General features: G+C 45.0%; 1 protein-coding gene and 1 non-coding gene across 8 annotated transcripts in view; both read right to left on the bottom strand.

Annotated features, from left to right (window-relative positions):
• The window catches only part of CAMK1D (calcium/calmodulin dependent protein kinase ID), a 489271-nt gene that overhangs the window by 363414 nt on the left and 107337 nt on the right, over positions 1 to 18520 (bottom strand). The window lies entirely within an intron of this gene.
• On the bottom strand, positions 12485 to 12611 carry LOC116269609. Its single transcript, XR_004177228.1, has one exon. It is a non-coding gene; the product is annotated as a U6atac minor spliceosomal RNA (small nuclear RNA).

Below are 18520 nucleotides of genomic sequence, written 5' to 3'. Positions count from 1 at the left end.
CTGGAAATTCTAGTTCTGAAGGGGGAAGGTGTGGTCAGGGATTTGGGGGCAGATCAGACTTAGAGCCCTGACAGGCCTAAACTACTCCACATCCGCCCATCACACGGGCTGGAGGGGAAGGTCATGGGGGGTTATAGGCACAAAGGGCCCCCACCAAAGGGCTGGCCCCTACCCAGAGAACACAGGCAGCGCTCCTTGTGCGGGGCTGTGAAGGCGTCTTTGTACTACTGTCGACGCCATGCCACTCCAGGACAATCTTTCCTCACCTACTAGGGACGCCCCCAGTCATTCCAACCTCACCTCTCCTCTGCACCTGGGAACCAGTAGCATCCCAACAAATGCCCAGAAAGTTCTAGTTCCACCTCTGCCCCGAGGGCCCACAACGTGGCTTTTATTTTCTCCAGTCATACTTCACCATTTTAAAAACTGTATTTGAGGCCGGGCTCAGTGGCTCATGGCTGTAATGCTAGAACTTTGGGAAGGTAAGGGAGGCAGATTGCCTGAGCCCAAGAGTTTAAGATCAGCCAGCCTGGGCAACACGGTGAAGCCCTGTCTTTATGGAAAATACAAAAAAATTAGCTGGATGTAGTGTTAAGCACCTGTAGTCCCAGCTACTCGGGAAGCTGAGGCGGGAGGATCACTTGAGCCCAGGAGGTCATGGCTGCAGTGTGCCATGATGGCACCACTGCCCTCTAGCCTGGGTGACAGAGTGAGACCCTGTCTCAAAACATAAAAATTAAAAAGCATACTTGCATAAACTCAGTAGCTCGTATGAATGGCATGAATTATATCAATTTCAATATCCTGGTTATGATACTGTACTGTAAACTTGCAAGATGTTACCATTGGGGGAAACTGGATAAAGGGTATGCAGACTATCTCTATTATTCCTGACAACTTCATGTAAATCTACAATTAGGTCAATAAAAAATTCCATTTAAAAAACCTAAAGAACATATATTATAAACCTCATGTGAACAAAGACCAATCAAGAGATAATCCTACCTACAAATGGTTATACAAACTGAGCCTGGGTTTTGCAGGTGCTTCTGCAGCCCATTTATTCAACAAATACATCTGCCATCCCTACAATGCATTATGCCAAGCATTAGGAAGTGCATCTCTGCTAACGCTCTCATAAAATGAGTGTTGATGAGAGAAAAGTTACCTATTCTAGGTAGACCTGGCATAACTGACAATTTCATTTTTTTTAATCAGAGGTGAAAATATTTTGACATTCAGTACATTTGAAAATGCATTAAGTAACTGCTCTATTTAGGTTCGGACATGGCTCAGGTCACAATTCATAAGTTACTCCAGTCCCAGCTGTCAGGAAAACATGAGAGTGGCTGAGCGCAGAAGCTCATGCTTACAATCCCAGCACTTTGGGAGGCCAAGGTGGGTGGATCACTTGAGGCCAGGAGTTCAAGACCAGCCTGGCCAATATGGCAAAACCCCATCTCTACTAAAAATACAAGAATTAGCCAGGCATTGTGGCAGCTATCTGTAATCCCAGCTAATCAGGGGGCTGAGGCAGGACAATCGCTTGAATCCAGGAGGCAGAGATTGCATTGAGCTGAGATCGCGCCACTGCACTCCAGCCTGGGTGATAGAGTGAGACTCCATGTCAATAAAAAAGAAAACATGGGAGTGGATACCCCGTTGCCGAGTCACAATATTTTTTACACGTTCCACATGGCAGCATCTACCCACTCCTTCTGCAGGCCACATATTGACGACAAGTTTCTCAGGGGGCTAAGAGAGAGGCGAAATTTCAACCTGAGTTCAAGGGCAACCTCCTGGCATGCTTGCTTTGCTTCAAAATGAGTCATCAAAACCCTATATGCCTTTTGGCCAGAAAGTTCCAGAGATTTTAAACAAGCAAATGTGCCCCAGCCATGACAATCCCTGAAACATCCTGCTTCATTTTGCAGCTGTCATCTGTCTGGACCAGATGTCGCTCTCAGCTCATGTAAAAAGCCCTGTGTAGCTGCCACCATGACCTTCCCATAAAAAACATTCCCAAGACACATTTCCCAGGCACAGATCCTTCCCAAGGTCAGAGGCTTGAGAGGGGGACCATCTTCCTTGGCATATTTATTGCTGATGGCACTTATCAAAGTATTTTTAATGCATTATCTCATCTGTTACTTACAAATAACACCTCCCCATAGGAAAACCTATTGACTTCTAAAACAAAACAAAAAAAATTCAGAGACAGGGTCTTGCTCTATCTCCCAGGCTGAAGGATAGTGGTGTGATCATAGTTCACTGCAGCCTCCAACTCCTGGTCTCAAGAAATTCTCTTGCCTTAGCCTCTCAAGTAGCTAGGACTATAGGCATGTGCCATCACTCCCAGCTAAATTTTAAAAATTTGTTTGTTTGTTTGTTTGTTTTGAGACAGAGTCTTGCTCTGTCACCCAGGCTGGAGTGCAGTGGCGCGATCTTGGCTCACTGCAAGCTTTGCCTCCCAGGTTCACACCATTCTCCTGCCTCAGTCTCCAGAGTAGCTGGTACTACAAGCACTCGCCACCACATCTGGCTAATTTTTTTGTATTTTTAGTAGAGACGGGGTTTCACTGTGTTAGCCAGGATGGTCTCGATCTCCTGATCTCATGATCTGCCCGCCTCGGTCTCCCTAAAAATTTTTTTAGAGACGGTGTCTGACTAGGTTGCCCAGGCTAGTCTCGAACTCCTGGCCCGAAGAGGTCTTCCTGCCTCGACCCCCCAAGTAGCTGGGATTATAAGTGTCAGTCATGGCATCTGGCCATAACCTCATTTTTTAAATGAAGAAACTGAGGTTAACTCTCTCAAATATTTGGCAATTCCTGGTTACTCAGAAATTGATGATTTAAGATCATTTCAGTCTTTTTCTGGCCTCCTCCTATCTGCTTCTACCAGTGGGCAGGCAGCAATTTAAAGAGAGAGCGAGTGTATGGGTCTTGAGTTAGGTGAAGTAGCAGTCCAGCTCAAGACTCAACAGATGACTTTGCATTTAGCCTCCCAGAACCTCTGTCTCTTCACCTGTAACGTGGAGTAATAAATACCACACTGCAGGATCAAAGGGATGATTAAATGCAACAACCTGGATAAAATACGAGGTGGTTGCTCAAAATATTACCTCTTTGATGCTTGTTAAAAATAAGATTGGCTCAGCTGGGTGCACGGGCTCACACCTGTAATCCCAGCACTTTGGGAGGCCAAGGTGGGTGGATCACTTGAGGTCAGGACTTCAAGACCAGCCTGGCCAACATGGTGAAACACCATCTCTACTAAAAATACAAAAATGAGATAGGCATGGTGGTGGGTGCCTGTAATCCGAGCTACTGGGGAGGCTGAGGCAGGAAAATCGCCTTAACCCAGGAGGCGGAGCTTGCAGTGAGCCGAGATCACACCACTGCACTCCAGCCTGGACGACAGAATGAGACTCCATCTCAACAAATAAAATAAAAATGTCAGATTGGCTCAATAGAAGTAAGAATTAACAACCAAAGTGGAATTTTTGAATTATCAGAGAATTTAAATTATATGTAAAACTCTCTGAATTCAGGGGTAATTGGGGATTATCTATAATTAATGGCTGAGACAGAAGCACCCAGACGAACAGGATTTTTATATTCACATATCTGAGTTGGTAAAGAAATGCTGCCCCACTATCTTATCCTTCAATTATCTACCATTAAACCTCTGCGCATAACTGAAATGTACAAACTGCACGCTTTATGGGTGAGGGACAAACCCCAAGCTCTCATCTGCCATTCTCATCAGATTTCAACATGACCACCGTAAAGGCATAATGGAATTTAGGATTGATTATTCCTTGCCCAATATCCAGAATGTCTGAGGAATGTGTGTGCCGTTGAATGTGATGTTCTACTTCAGAGATTGACTTGTGAATGGTTCTTAAATGCTCAAATATGAAGAATATGAAATACAACAAAATATATTTGGGATGAATTTGACCACTCCTTTTTTTTTTTGAGACGGAGTCTCACTCTGTCGCCCAGGCTGCAGTGCAGTGGCGTGATCTTGGCTCACTGCAAACTCCACCTCCCAGGTTCATGCCATTCTCCTGCCTCAGCCTCCTGAGTAGCTGGGACTACAGGCGCCCGCCACCACGCCCGGCTAATTTTTTGTATTCTTAGTAGAGACAGGGTTTCACCATGTTAACCAGGATGGTCTTGATCTCCTGACCTCATGATCTGCCCGCCTCGGCCTCCCAAAGTACTGGGATTACAGGCATGAGCCACCACGCCCGGCCTTGACCACTTTTTTCTGCCTTGTCTAACATCAGCCACTAACACTAAACTTCTCAAATTACAGTACATGTGGCAGGGGAGGGTAGGTAAAGCCACAAGATCAAATGGTACACCTTCTGAGAGCATCAGCCTTGCTCGACGTGAGTCTGCAAGTTCTGGAGATGGCCGGTTCATTTATTGACTACTCTCCGCACCTGGGAGTGCTCTGTGGCAATTGGAAAAGTGCTACTGAAGCAGAGGGGAAATACCAATTGATGGAAGACCCACCTGCCGAGGCCTCCGCCAGGCGTCTGCAGAGTGTCCCATTTAATTTCTTACCCAGTCATTCAACAACCACGGGACAAAGAGGGTACAAACAGCCAGTGACTTTTATTTATTGTTTTGAGATCTATTTTAACCAGGTTTTCAGACCCCAGTTACACAGGGGTGCATCAGTCCGTTTTCCTACTGCTACAAAGAACTGCCTGAGGCTGAGTGATTTATAAAGGAAAGAGATTTGGCCAGGCGCGGTGGCTCAAGCCTGTAATCCCAGCACTTTGGGAGGCCGAGACGGGTGGATCACGAGGTCAGGAGATCAAGACCATCCTGGCTAACACGGTGAAACCCCGCCTCTACTAAAAAATACAAAAAACTAGCCGGGCGTGGTGGCGGGCGCCTGTAGTCCCAGCTGCTCGGGAGGCTGAGGCAGGAGAATGGGGTAAACCCGGGAGGCGGAGCTTGCATTGAGCCGAGATCTGGCCACTGCGCTCCAGCCTGGGCGACAGAGCGAGACTCCGTCTCAAAAAAATAAAATAAAATAAAATAAAATAAAACAAAATAATTTAAAAAAAATAAAGGAAAGAGATTTAACTGACGCACAGTTCAGCATGGCTGGGGAGGCCTTGGGAAACTTACAATCAAGGCGGAAGGTGAAGAGGAAACAAGGCCTGTTTCACAAGGCGGCAGGCAGGAGAAGGAATGCAGGAGACACTACCACACATTTATAAAACCATCAGATCTAGTGAGAACTCACTATCACGAGAACAGCATGGGGAAAACCTTTCCCCATGATTCAATTAACCTCCACCTGGTCTCTCCCTTAACATGTGCGGATTATGGGGATTTATAGGGATTATAATTCAAGACGAGATCTGGTGGGGACACAAAGCCTAACTATATCAGTGGGCAATACATATCAGCCCCTTCAACTCACTGAGAGGTGAGAAAAAAGCACGGAGAACTTGGTAGTGAAAACAAAACAGCAGTAATCTCAGAGGTGAGAAAACTGGCTGATATAGACACACATGTGCTGGCAGATTATGAATTCAGGTTTACTTAAAAAGATAAGTTGTTGCATTATAAACAAACCACCAAATTTACTAACAACTAAAATACTGGTAAGTACCAACCTATGATATATTTATGTATAAATTTTTTAAAATTCTTAGAGCTGGCCAAGTGCAGTGGCTCACACCTGTAATCCCAATACTTTGGGAAGCTGAGATGGTGAACCATTTGAGGTCAGGAGTTCGAGACCAGCCTGGCCAACATGGTGAAACCCCGTCTCTACTAAAAATACAAAAATTAGCCAGGTGTGGTGGTGTGCGCCTATAATCCCAGCTACTCAGGAGGCTGAAGCAGGAGAATCGCTTGAACCCGGGAGGCAGAGGTTGCAGTGAGCCAAGATCATGCCATTGAACTCCTGCCTGAACAACAGAGTAAGATTCCATTTCAGGAGAAGAAAAAAAAAAAACTCTTAGAGCTTATTTTCTTTCTCTAAGCCAAATAGGAAATAAGTTTGCTGTTACTGGTTGTGCACTCTAGACATGAGTGCCAGCTGCTGGATGCCCAACAGAATTTCGATGAAAGATGTTTCTTCTCTGGCGTATGCTCATTTCTTCTTCCAGTCCAGACAGAGTCCTCTCTGTCTATGCCGCTGAGCTCTGCCCTGCAAGCTATTCTCACTGACACCGCTTCACTCTAGAGGACTCCATTACCTTAACAGGTTAGAAATAAGAGCTCAACCTGGGCACGGTGGTGCATGCCTGTACTCCCAGCTACTCGAGGCAGGAGCTGACATGGGAGGATTGCTTGAGCCCAGGAGGTCGAGGCTGCAGTGAGCTATGACCGTGCCACTGCACTCCAGCCTGGGCAAACGAGCAAGAACCCATCTCTCAACAAAAAAGGGAATGAGAGCTCCACAACTCGTATCAGCCCACTAGGCATGTCACACTTGAACTCTGACCCTTCTCATGTTTAATAATGCATACTATACAGAGCAATATCCAAATATTAGCTCTCTTTTCTGTAGTTGTTCCTGTTACTGTCATATTTTACAGCAATTCTGTTAGATGGTCTTGGGACCTTCACAAATATGGTCCAATGCTTATAACCATTTATTAAAAAAAAAAAAAAAAAAAAAAAAAACTCCTGGCCAGGTGCAATGGCTCATGCCTGTAATCCCAGCACTTGGGGAGGCCAAGGCGGGCAGATTACAAAGTCAAAAGATGCAGACCATCCTGGCTAACGTGGTGAAACCCCATCTCTACTAAAAATACAAAATTAGCTGGGCATGGTGGTGCATGCCTGTAGTCCCAGCTACTAGGGAGACTGAGGCAGTAGAATAGCTTGAACCCGGGAGGCGGAGGGTGCAGTGAGCCAAGATCACGCCACTGCACTCCAGCCTGGCAACAGAGGGAGACTCTGTCTCAAAAAACAAAAAAAACTCTTAATAGGCCAGAAATTCAAATTATCCATTTAGTAATTAAAACTAAATGAATTCTTCAGGAAATTAACAGAATTTGGACTTTGACAGTACACTAACACTCTTGGGAACATACACTCATTCTTTCGTTGAGTTGCAAGGGAGATAAGGGTCTTGGTATAACATGTAAGAAGCGCTGGGTGGGAATATTCTGGTGAAGTGGATCCAAGAGAAGCGTGTTCATTGTTTCGGAGAACAGGGAACAGTTCCCAAGAAAAGCAGTGTTTGGTTTCCGTGATGAAAAACAAACTTCCTCCTCCAAAGATAAGTGGCAAAACAATACAGTCTCCACTCAAAGCATCTACACTAAGAAATACCTTGGCTACCATCATAGAAGAAGAACCCCTAAAAACAACTGTGAAATATTTCCACCACTGTTGGGTTACTTTTGGGTATTCTTACTTTGAAAGTTTCTTTTTTTTTTTTTTGAGATGAAGCCTCGCTCTGTCACCAGGCTGGAGTGCAGTGGCATGATCTCAGCTCACTGCAACCTCCACCTCCTGGGTTCAAGCAATTCTCCTGCCTCAGCCTCCCGAGTCACTGGGACTACAGGTGCACGCCACCACACCCAGCTAATTTTTGTATTTTTAGTAGAGACGGGGTTTCACCGTGTTGTCCAGGATGTCTCAATCTCTCAACCTCACGATCCGCCCACCTCGGCTTCCCAACGTGCTGGGATTACGGGCATGAGGCACTGCGCCTGGCCAAAACCATCTCTTCTTTAAACTGCTACCCCAAATAGTAAAAAGCGTTAAAGAATCAGACGACTCCTACCCAACTGCCCTTCATCCTTTCTTACTTTTGCTACCCTATTCTTATTTCCTGTCTGGAAAGTAAATTCAGAAAGATAACGCAACACGCAGAGCACTGAACATGGATCCTCAGGTGGCCAGGTGCCTTTCTACATCCTTGAGTACAGCTGCTTACGGCAAATCAAACCTGCCCTGGCAGGCGTGTCTCACTCTGCCAGCAATGGTGGATGTGAACGGTCCTGTCCTCACAGGCGGGCTGCAGCAACTCCCCGTACCAGCCCCAGCGATGCTGTCCAAGCTTTCTGTAAGGTGAATCGAGGAGGCAGAGTGGAGGTCCTTCTGCAGTCACTACCTACCTTTTTTCCTTTATCTACTAGGAAGCAAACATCACATCCTCCTAAGTCCACTCTCAGATCCTAAGAGGACAAATCTGACAAAGCTCTGAATGGGCTAGTCGTCAAAGAGAGCCCAACCCTTTCAAGCAATTAAGCATTGGGAGGTCAGGAGTGCTGGCTCACACCTGTAATCCCAGCACTTTGGGAGGCTGAGGTGGGAGGGTTACTTGAAGTCAGGAGTTCAAGCCAAGCCTGGGCAGCATAGTGGGACTCCATCTCTACAAAAATTAAAAGTAAAATAGGTTGGGTGTGAAGGCTCACACCTGTAATCTCAGCACATTGGGAGGCCGAGGTGGGTGGATCATGAGGTCAGGAGTTCGAGACCAGCATGGCCAACAAAGTGAGATCCCATCTCTACTAAAACTACAAAAAATTAGCCAGGCATGGTAGCAGGCGCCTGTAGTCCCAGCTACTCAGGAGGCTGAGGCAGGAGAATCGCTTGAACCCGGGAGGAGGAGGTTGCAGTGAGCTGAGACGGCGCTATTGTATTCCAGCCAGTGTGACAGTGTGAGACTCCATTTCAAAAAAATAAATAAAATCAAATAAAATAAGCTGGGCATGGCAGTGCAAACCTGTAGTCCCAACTACTCAGCAGGCTGAGGCAGGAGGATCACTTGAGCCCAGGAGTTCAAGGCTGCAGGGAGCCATGATCTCACCACTGCACTCCAGCCTGGGCAAGAAGTGGGACCCCATCTCTTCAAAAAAAAAGAACAGAGAAATAGGAAATACAACAACAAGCTTCCATTACCACCTTTTTGTGCATTTCCTAGAATGACAGAGGATGTCTGCAACTCCTGGAGCTTTTCCTTAATATACCATAGAGTGGAATTGATCATGATTAGGAAATAAAAATCTGTATGACTTTGCATTTTTTTTTCACCCTGAAAACAAATCTGATTTCTGGTGTTTTCAAAAGTAGATCACAGATCTAGCAATGCTTGTGAATATGCTGGTTCCATGTCAGATGGAGCGATAGTCTGCACTGGTTGTCAGGAAAAGCCCAGACTCCCAAATCTGGCTGCCCAGTCTGTGTTATTTTTCCTTCATTCTCTGAGCAAAACTTAACTCTTGCTGTTGCAGACCTAGAGATGCTGGAAGCAGTAACACTGCCTTTCCCCACGGCTTTGATCTATGTTCCTCATAATTTCTCAAGTTTCACCAACATTTAATTGAACCCAAAGAGACAGAGAAAAATCTCTCTTGCAAACTAATCATTTCATCGTAAAAACTTTTTTAAATAACCATATTAATCTTTCATCGAATTCAGAAACTATGACAGATAACTCTGCCAATAAAAAGACCAGGAAGAGGAAATATAAATAAATAAATACGAGAGAAATATGTTTCAAATATCTACATTATCTACTGTGGAGCCATCGCCCTGGGATTCTCAATGACTGTCATGAAGACATATGGAATATGAGGGCTATGTGATTTATCTGAGTCTATGCGTGGGTTTTTTTCAATTTTCTGTAGCTAATATATCACAGTAAAGAGGAATTTTTTTAAACTACTCCTGAATAGAAAAAAAGATAGACGCGTCACAGTAATGTCTCATCACCTAATAATCTATGGTTATAGTCACAAATCATTTAGATAACATTAACCCCAGAAAAACCTGACTATTGTGAAAGCAAACTATCGTGGTCAAATCCATTTTTTATATATTCAACTAAATTCTATTTTTCCACCAACATAGTAGCAGACTGGGGTACAGTCACCTGCCATAATGTGATTTTTTTTTCTTTATTTGAAACTTATCTGAAATGATAATTATATTACGACAAAATGTAATCCTGGCCGGGCACCATGGCTCACGCCTGTAATCCCAACACTTTGGGAGACCAAGGCAGGTGGATTACTTCAGGTCAGGAGTTTAAGGCCAGTCTGGCCAACATGGCGAAACCCTGTCTCTACTAAAAATACAAAAACTAGCCAGGCGTGGTGGCGCATCCCTGTAATCCCAGCTACTCAGGAGGCTGAAGCAGGAGAATTGCTTGAACCCAGGAGGCGGAGGTTGCAGTGAGCCAAGATCATACCACCGCACTACAGCCTGGGCAACAGAGCGAGATTTCGTCTCAAAAAAAAAAAAGAAAGAAACTTATCAGAAGTGATAATGATATGATGATAAAATGTAAACCTGACTGCTGTAGTAAAAGATTAAATGTAAGATTTTACACTACTTTATTATCTAGGTGCAAATATTGTTCATAGGGCCAAGTGCAGTAACTCACGCATGTAATCCTGACACTTTAGGAGGCTGAGGCAGGAGGATCGCTTGAGGCCAGGAGTTCAAGAGACTAGCCTGGGCAACAGAGACCCCATTTCTACAAAAAATATTAATAATAACAATAAAATTAGTTACGCATGACAGCATACACCTTTAGTTCCAGCTACTTGGGAGGCTGAGGTGGGAGGATCACTTGAAGCCAGGAGGTAGAGGCTGCAGCGAGCTATGATAGTGCTACTGCACTCCAGCTTGGGTGACAGAGCAAGACCCTGTCTTTAAAAATAAAATTTAAAAAATACTGTTTGCAAATGCATGATGAACACATAGGAATATGTACCAGCAATGAACATCCCTTCTGTCCTCAGCATGGACTCCTCTCGCCTTCCTCTCTAGGTCCTGCCGCATGAGCCTTCTCTTCCTCACTAGTCACCTTTTTGTCATGTGTTTGCCTCCTCAAGAATGCCAGTTCCAGGAAAGCCTGGACCTTCATGCTTCCGTTGACAGCTGTATCCTCGGCATGTGAAACAGCAGACGGTGCACGGGAGAGGCTCAGCGTGCATTTGCTGATTGATTGAATGAATGAATGAATGAATGCACTGACTTTGCTTCCAAGCTAAGAAATGCAGTCAACCACCCTCGCTCTCCACCACCTGCTCTTGGTCTCGTTCAAAGTCAAAGGCATTCCCTGGCTGATTCACTTTTGCTGGTTGCTGACCTGCTTTTCTACACGATTCAAAGGTCAACACAATCCATCAAAAGACCCATGCAAAGGAGGCATTCCGACACCTATTCCCAATCACTCCCTCGCCCTGTGCCTCAGACAGAAGAGCAATTTATTATAACTTGTTTATCCTTCTAGTGTTCCTTCATGCAAATATAAGTACATTCACATACATACGTTCATATGCCCATCTTTTTTTTTTTTTTTTTTGAGATGGAATCTTGCTCTGTTCACCAGGTTGGACTGCAGTGGCACAATCTCGGCTCACTGCAACCTCCGCCACCTCCGCAAGCAATTCTCCTGCCTCAGCCTCCCAAGTAGCTGGGACGACAGGCTCATGCCACCACACCCAGCTAATTTTTGTATTTTTAATAGAGACGGGGTTTCACCATGTTGGCCAGGATGGTCTCAATCTCTTGACCTTATAATCTGCCCATCTCAGCCTCCCAATGTGCTGGGAATACAGGTGTGAGCCACAGTGCCCAGCCACCCAGCTTTCTTACACAAAGGGCAGCATACTCCATGCACTGTTTTTCACCTTGTGTTTTGTACTTGTTAACGTACCTGGAAATCTTCCCATTTCAAAACACTTTTTTTTTTTTTGAGACAGAGTCTCGCTCTGTCGCCCAGGCTGGAGTGCAGTAGCTCAATCTCGGCTCTGTGCATCCTCCACCCTCTGGGTTCAAGCGATTCTCCTGCCTCAGCCTCCTGAGTAGCTGGGATTACAGGCGTGCACCACCACTCCCAGCTAATTTTTGTGTTATTAGTATAGACGGGCTTTCACCAGGTTGGTCAGGCTGGTCTCGAACTCCCAACCTCAAGGGATCGGCCTGACTTGTCTTCCTATAGTGCTGGGATTACAGGCGTGAGCCACTACGCCTGGCCAGAAACACAGATTTTTATCATTCTCTTTAACAGCTGCATAGCGTTCCACTGTAGATACACACCATCATCCCTTTAACCAGTTCCTTATTGACCGATGGCCACTTGGCGGCTTCCAACACTCTGGTGTTACAAAGCTTCAATGATAACTGTGAGCAAATGTCATTTCATCACATGTGCGGGTGTATCTGCGGTAAAGATTCCCAGAAACAGGACTGCGGGGTCGAAGGGCAAATGCATCCGTAATGTTAGTTCATGGCACCAGATTCCCCTCCTGTAGGGTTGTTCAAAAATACTGCTGGGTGCTATAAAGAGGTAGTGAATTTTTTTTTTTTTTTTTTTTTTTTTTGAGACAGAGTCTCACTCTGTCGCCCAGGCTAGAGTGCAGTGACGTGATCATAGCTCACTGCAGCCTTGACCTCCTGGGCTCAAGCGATCTTCCCGCCTCAACCTGGGACCACAGGCACGTGCTGCCACACCTGGCTAAGATTTAAATTTCTGTAGAGACAGGCCCTCACCATGGTGGACCGAATGATACTTTAAATGTGTATGTGTGGTATAGGTCCTGAGAATGTTTTCCATTCTTGTCATGGGGACTGTTAACCTATTTCTTTACTTTCACAAAACACAGGCTCTTTTAAAATTTAAATCAATGCGGCATCCCCCAGTGGTGGTCTGAGTTCACCTTCCCTATTAAACTTGCATCCAACAATTCTCTTCGGCTAACAGGTTTCCCCTCTAGCAACCTATTGGAAGAAAACAGCCCCTCTCAAAGATACTTGAAAGCCTAGTTAATATGGGTGGAATTAAATTTTTATAAGAGCATTCAGGAATTCTAAATCAGCAGCAAATATTTTTCTCATCACAAGACACACAATGACATGGAAATAAAACGTAAATGAATATTTTAAAACTTTATTCATTCCAATTCAGGGGATCCCCAAACCTAGTTTATATGCCTGGAGCTTTTAGTAATTCATGACTTTTTCACAGTGAGAATCTATAATTAGAAAATGGTGGCCAGGCGCGGTGGCTCAAGCCTGTAATCCCAGCACTTTGGGAGGCCGAGATGGGCGGATCACGAGGTCAGGAGATCGAGACCATCCTGGCTAACACGGTGAAACCCCGTCTCTACTAAAAAATACAAAAAACTAGCCAGGTGAGGTGGCGGGCGCCTGTAGTCCCAGCTACTCGGGAGGCTGAGGCAGGAGAATGGTGTGAACCCGGGAGGCGGAGCTTGCAGTGAGCTGAGATCCGGCCACTGCACTCCAGCCTGGGCGACACAGTAAAACTCCGTCTCAAAAACAAAAAAAAAAAAAGAAAGAAAATGGTGCCTATCTGCAGAAGCGATAAAGGGTTCTTTCCCACCCAGGCTTCTGGAGAGGCACGAGGAAACAATACACTTTCACACGAGAAGCTCAGATTTCAGGAAACTGACCTTCGGACTTGGAACATTGATTATAGGCGGGGTTCAGTTTTCCAAAGCAACGATCTGTTTTCCTACTGGCACGAACTGGCTAAAAACAAGTCATACGAGACTAAATTCACTCCTTTAATATGGTTTTGTGTAACATCTTCCATTTACTTTAAAATCATTTGGCACGAACAGCATGATATTCTCCATGTGCTAGTTGCTGTAAATGTCAACTCTAAGGACAGTCAGTTACCCTAATCAATAACTCATACTCCATCTACCAAAGACATGGACAAGAATGTTTTCAGCTGTTTTCTTCATGTTGTCCCAAACTGAAAACAACCAAATGTCCATCAACTATAGAAAGGAACCTAAACTTTATACGATGGAATTACAGAGCAATGGGGAAAAATGAACAACTGTTACATGCAACAACATGAATCAATGTCATAAAGCATAAGTGCAATTCCATGTATATGGAATTTAAAAGCAGACAAAACTAGTCTAAGGTGACAACAGTCAGAAAAGGGATTACCAGGCTGGACACGGTGGCTCACACCTGTAATCCCAACACTTTGGAAAGCCAAGGCGAGTGAACTGCTTGAGCCCAGTAGTTCGACACCAGCCTGGGCAACATGGCAAAACCCTTGTCTCTACAAAAAAATACAAAAATTAGCCGGGTGTGGTGGTGCACACCTGTAGTCTCAGCTACTTCGGACGCTGAGGCAGGAGGATCACTTGAGCCCGGGAGGTCAAGGCTGCAGTGATCCCTGGTCATGTCACCGCACTCCAGCCCGAGCAACAAAGCAAGACCCTCTATCCTTACATGGGATTCCTAAAAAGGTCCAGCCATTGGTTTGGGAAATTTCTGGCTGCCTGAGGCTTCTCCTAGGGTAAAAGAATCATGGTTTTGGAATACTGGAAAATCTGCCTGGAGGGAAGCTTTTATCCAAAGTGGCACTCAGAGCACATAGGAAGGCATAGAGCAGGGACTCCTGATGACAGAACCACCACCCAGACTGTACTCGGCCAGCTGGCCTGCTCACATATATCCTGAATAAGGGGTCTTAGATGAATTTGGTCTGAAACTTGCTTGCATTATAACCTGGCAATGAGAATGTAGGAGAACAGCTAACTGTCATTCACCTAAAATTTCACCTACTAAAAAACCTGAGCGTGGAGAGCCAATCTGACTTAGTTCCATTCTCCAGACGTTTGCAGATTATTAGATGAATGGCAACATAGCGCAGGCACAGTGGCTCACACCTGTAATCCCAGCACTTTTCGGGGCTGAGGCAGGAGGATCACTTGAGTCCAGGAGTTCAAGACCAGCCCAGGCAACACAGCGAGACTCCATCTCTACAAAAAAATTTAAAAATCTGCCAGGCATGGAGGCGCATGCCTATAGTCCCAGCTACTTGGGAGGCTAAGGCACGAGGATCGGTTGAGCCCAGGAATCTGAGGCTGCACTGAGCTATGACTGTGCCATGGCACTCTTCACTCAGGTGACAAAGTAAAGCCTTGTCTCTAAAAAAAAATTAAAATTCGGCCAGGCACAGTGGCTCACACCTGTAATCCCAGCACTTTGGGAGGCCAAGGCGGATGGATCACAAGGTCAAGAGATTGAGACCATCCTGGCCAACACAGTAAAGCCCCATCTCTACTAAAAATACAAAAAATTAGCTAGGAATGGTGGCATGGGCCTGTAGTCCCAGCTACTCGTGAGGCTGAGGCAGGGTAATCGCTTGAACCCTGGAGGCGAAGGTTGCAGTGAGCTGAGATCGTGCCACTGCACTCCAGCCTGGCTGACAGAGCAAGACTTCGTCTCAAAAAAAAAAAAAAAAAAAATTAAATTCAAAAAAAGCATGGCAACCTGCAGTCTACATAACACAGTGAGAATTTTCCTTATAAATGAAATGAAGAAAGGAGCTAGAAGCAAGAAAAACTGGACTGATAAACAACAGCACAGCAAGACCCAACCAGGGGGAGGGTTCCAACAGCCCCCACAGAGCTCTGCTTCTGGCCCCTTCCTCTTCAGCATTTTTACTGGTGACTTGTAGAGAGAGAGAGGATATGATCATAATGTCTGTGGACAACCCAAAATTAAACCAAACTCAGAATTCTAAAAGATCTTGACAGGCTGATATAATGAGCTGGATCTCACAAGATTGTGCACAAAAATTAACAGCTCAGAACAAGACAGCCAAGGCTCCATGATAAAAAATGTATCATAGTTGTTACATTTAAAACTTTAGGGGGTTTGGGCCGGGGCTCCGTGGCTCACGCCTGTAATCCCAGCACTTTGGGAGGCCAAGGCAGGCGGATCACGAGGTTAGGAGATTGAGACCATCCTGGCTAACACAGTGAAACCTCGTCTCTACTAAAAATACAAAAAGTTAGCCCGGCGTGGTGGCGGGCGCCTGTAGTCCCACCAGGAGACTTGGGGCGGGAGAATGGCACGAACCCGGGAGACGGAGCCTGCAGTGAGCCGAGATCGCGCCACTGCACTACAGCCTGGGCTACAGTTCGAGACTCCGTCTCAAAAAATCAGTAAATAAAATAAAATAACAAACTTTAGGGGTTTTGGATAACCAGCAGTTCAGGTAAGTCCATGTAAGTCACAAGTGTGTTGTGGTTGCCAAAAATGCAATGCCTGTGTTATATTTCAACAAATAGTTTCCTTTTAAAAATGTAATGCGAACATATTCGTACACTGATGTTCTTAGCAGCATGATTCACAATAACCAAAAGGTTACTTCGAGAGTCCGTGCAGAGGAATGGGTAAGCAAAATATGTTCTAGCCTTACAATGGAATATTATTTGGCCTTAAAAAGGAAAAAAATTCTGGCCAGGCACGGTGGCTTATGCCTGAAATCATTACTAGCACTTTGGAAGGCTGAGGTGGGTGGATCACAAGGTCAGGAGTTTGAGACCAGCCTGGCCAACATGGTAAAACGCCGACTCTACTAAAAAATACAAAAACTAGCCAGGCGTGGTGGTGGGCACCTGTAATCCCAGCTATTCAGGAGGCTGAAGCAGAAGAAGCACTTGAACCTGGGAGGTGGAGGTTGCAGTGAGCTGAGATTGCACCACTGCACTCCAGCCTGGGCAACAGAGCAAAACTCTGTTGTTTTTTTTTAAAAAAAAAAGGAAGAAAATTCTGACTTATGCTTCAAACTGGATGGACCCTGAGGACTGAGTGAAATAAGCCAGTCATAAAAAGGCAAATATTGAGGAATTCACTTCAACAAGATGCCTAGAGTAGTCCAATTCATAGATAGAGAAAGTAGAATGGGGCTGGCCACAGACTGAGGGGAGAGAGGATGAGGAGTTGCTGTTGAATGAGGGCGGAGTCTCTGTTTGGGAAGATGAAGAAGTTCTGGAGATGGATGGTGGCGACGGTTGCACAACAATGTGAATATACTTCATGCCACTGAACTGTATGCTTACAAACTGTCAAAATGGGCCAGGCACGGTGGCTCACACCAGCACTTTGAGAGGCAGAGGCAGGTGAATCCCCTGAGGACAGGAGTTCGAGACCATCCTCACCAATATGGTGAAACCCCGTCTCTACTAAAAATACAAAAATTAGCCAGGCATAGTGGTGCACACCTGCAATCCCAACTACTCGGGAGGCTGAGGCAGGAGAATTGTTTGAACCCAGGAGGCAGAGGTTGCAGCAAGCTGAGACTGCGCCACTGCACTTCAGCCTGGGCGACAGAGTGAGACTCCATCTCAAAAAAAGAAAGGCAAAATGATCATATTTACATTAATACGTATTACCATAACACGTATTAATATATGTACCATAACATGTATTTATAGATATAAGTAACACATATACAAATAAACAATGTATATTTATACATTACAAATAATTATACTGTATTGTATACAATATTGTATATTTATACAATTATTTATAATTGTATAAGTGAGCCGAGATTGCGCCACTGCACTCCAGCCTGGGCAACAGAGCGAAACTCCGTTTAAAAAAAAAAAAAAAGGAAGAAAATTTTGACTTATGCTTCAAACTGGATGGACCCTGAGGACTGAGTGAAATAAGCCAGTCATAAAAAGGCAAATATTGATGAATATACAAATAATTATACTGTATTATATATAACATTGTATATTTATACAATTATTTATAATGTATAAATATTTATTCAGTCCACATAATGTTCTGAGAAATTTCCTTATGATTTCCTTGTAAATGAAAGGAAGGAAGGGGCTAGATGCGAGAGAAACTGGACACTGTATATTTATACAATATAAATTAATATAAATAATTGTATAAATACTGTAAATTCAGTTTACAATAATACATATTACCATTTTTTTAAGAACCCAAAATATGCAATGCAATCATCTGCTCCATTAATGTGAGCAAAGGTCACTGTCGGCTTCCATACTCTGCTCTCAGAACATACCTGAAAAGAGTGAAAACAGGCCTACCTGACTCGCCTGCTCCACGAGCCTCTCCTCCTTCCCTCTAGCGTGGGCTTTGTCTCTGAACCGGGATGGTTCCTCTCCCTCAATGAAGGGACTACTGGCCTCTTGGAAAAGGAGGCGGCTCCCAGCACATGTGCTGCTGCGGGGCCCCAATGTCTCTGTTGCTCCGGTTCCCGGGATCCCAGGGGTCGAAGGTCCATCGGCCAGAGGAGCCCCCGGGACACTCAGAATACGGGCATCCCTCAGGGAATCTTCCAGAAGCCTTAGCTCCCTGCCCCACTTCCTCTCTGACCCACTCTCCAACACACACACACACACACACAAACACACAACCATCCTCAAGTCTCTGCCTCCCAGCGCAACAAAGGATTGGTATATTCATGCACTCTACAAATACTCAGAGTTTGAGAGAAATTGTAAAATAAATTCTTTAAAAGATTTACCAGTTCAAGAAATGCATATCATGTATATGAATGATAATATCTATTAAGTGCCACTATTATCAGAATCTATATCATTTCTCTCACCCCCTCTAAATAAATTAGTCTGTGAAGCCGAGACAGGAAAAGAGCTGCCGCGGGTGGAAATCCACAAGTGGGACCAGGGTGCTGGGTCCCTGGGGATACCAGGTCCCAAGAAGAAGGCAAGAGTGAAGAGGGAACGGGTATT

The sequence above is a fragment of the Papio anubis genome, chromosome 11 (genome assembly GCF_008728515.1).
Source record: "Papio anubis isolate 15944 chromosome 11, Panubis1.0, whole genome shotgun sequence".
Taxonomy (NCBI): domain Eukaryota; kingdom Metazoa; phylum Chordata; class Mammalia; order Primates; family Cercopithecidae; genus Papio; species Papio anubis.
Note: the sequence above shows the minus strand (reverse complement) of the source record. Positions and strands in the feature narration are given on the sequence as shown.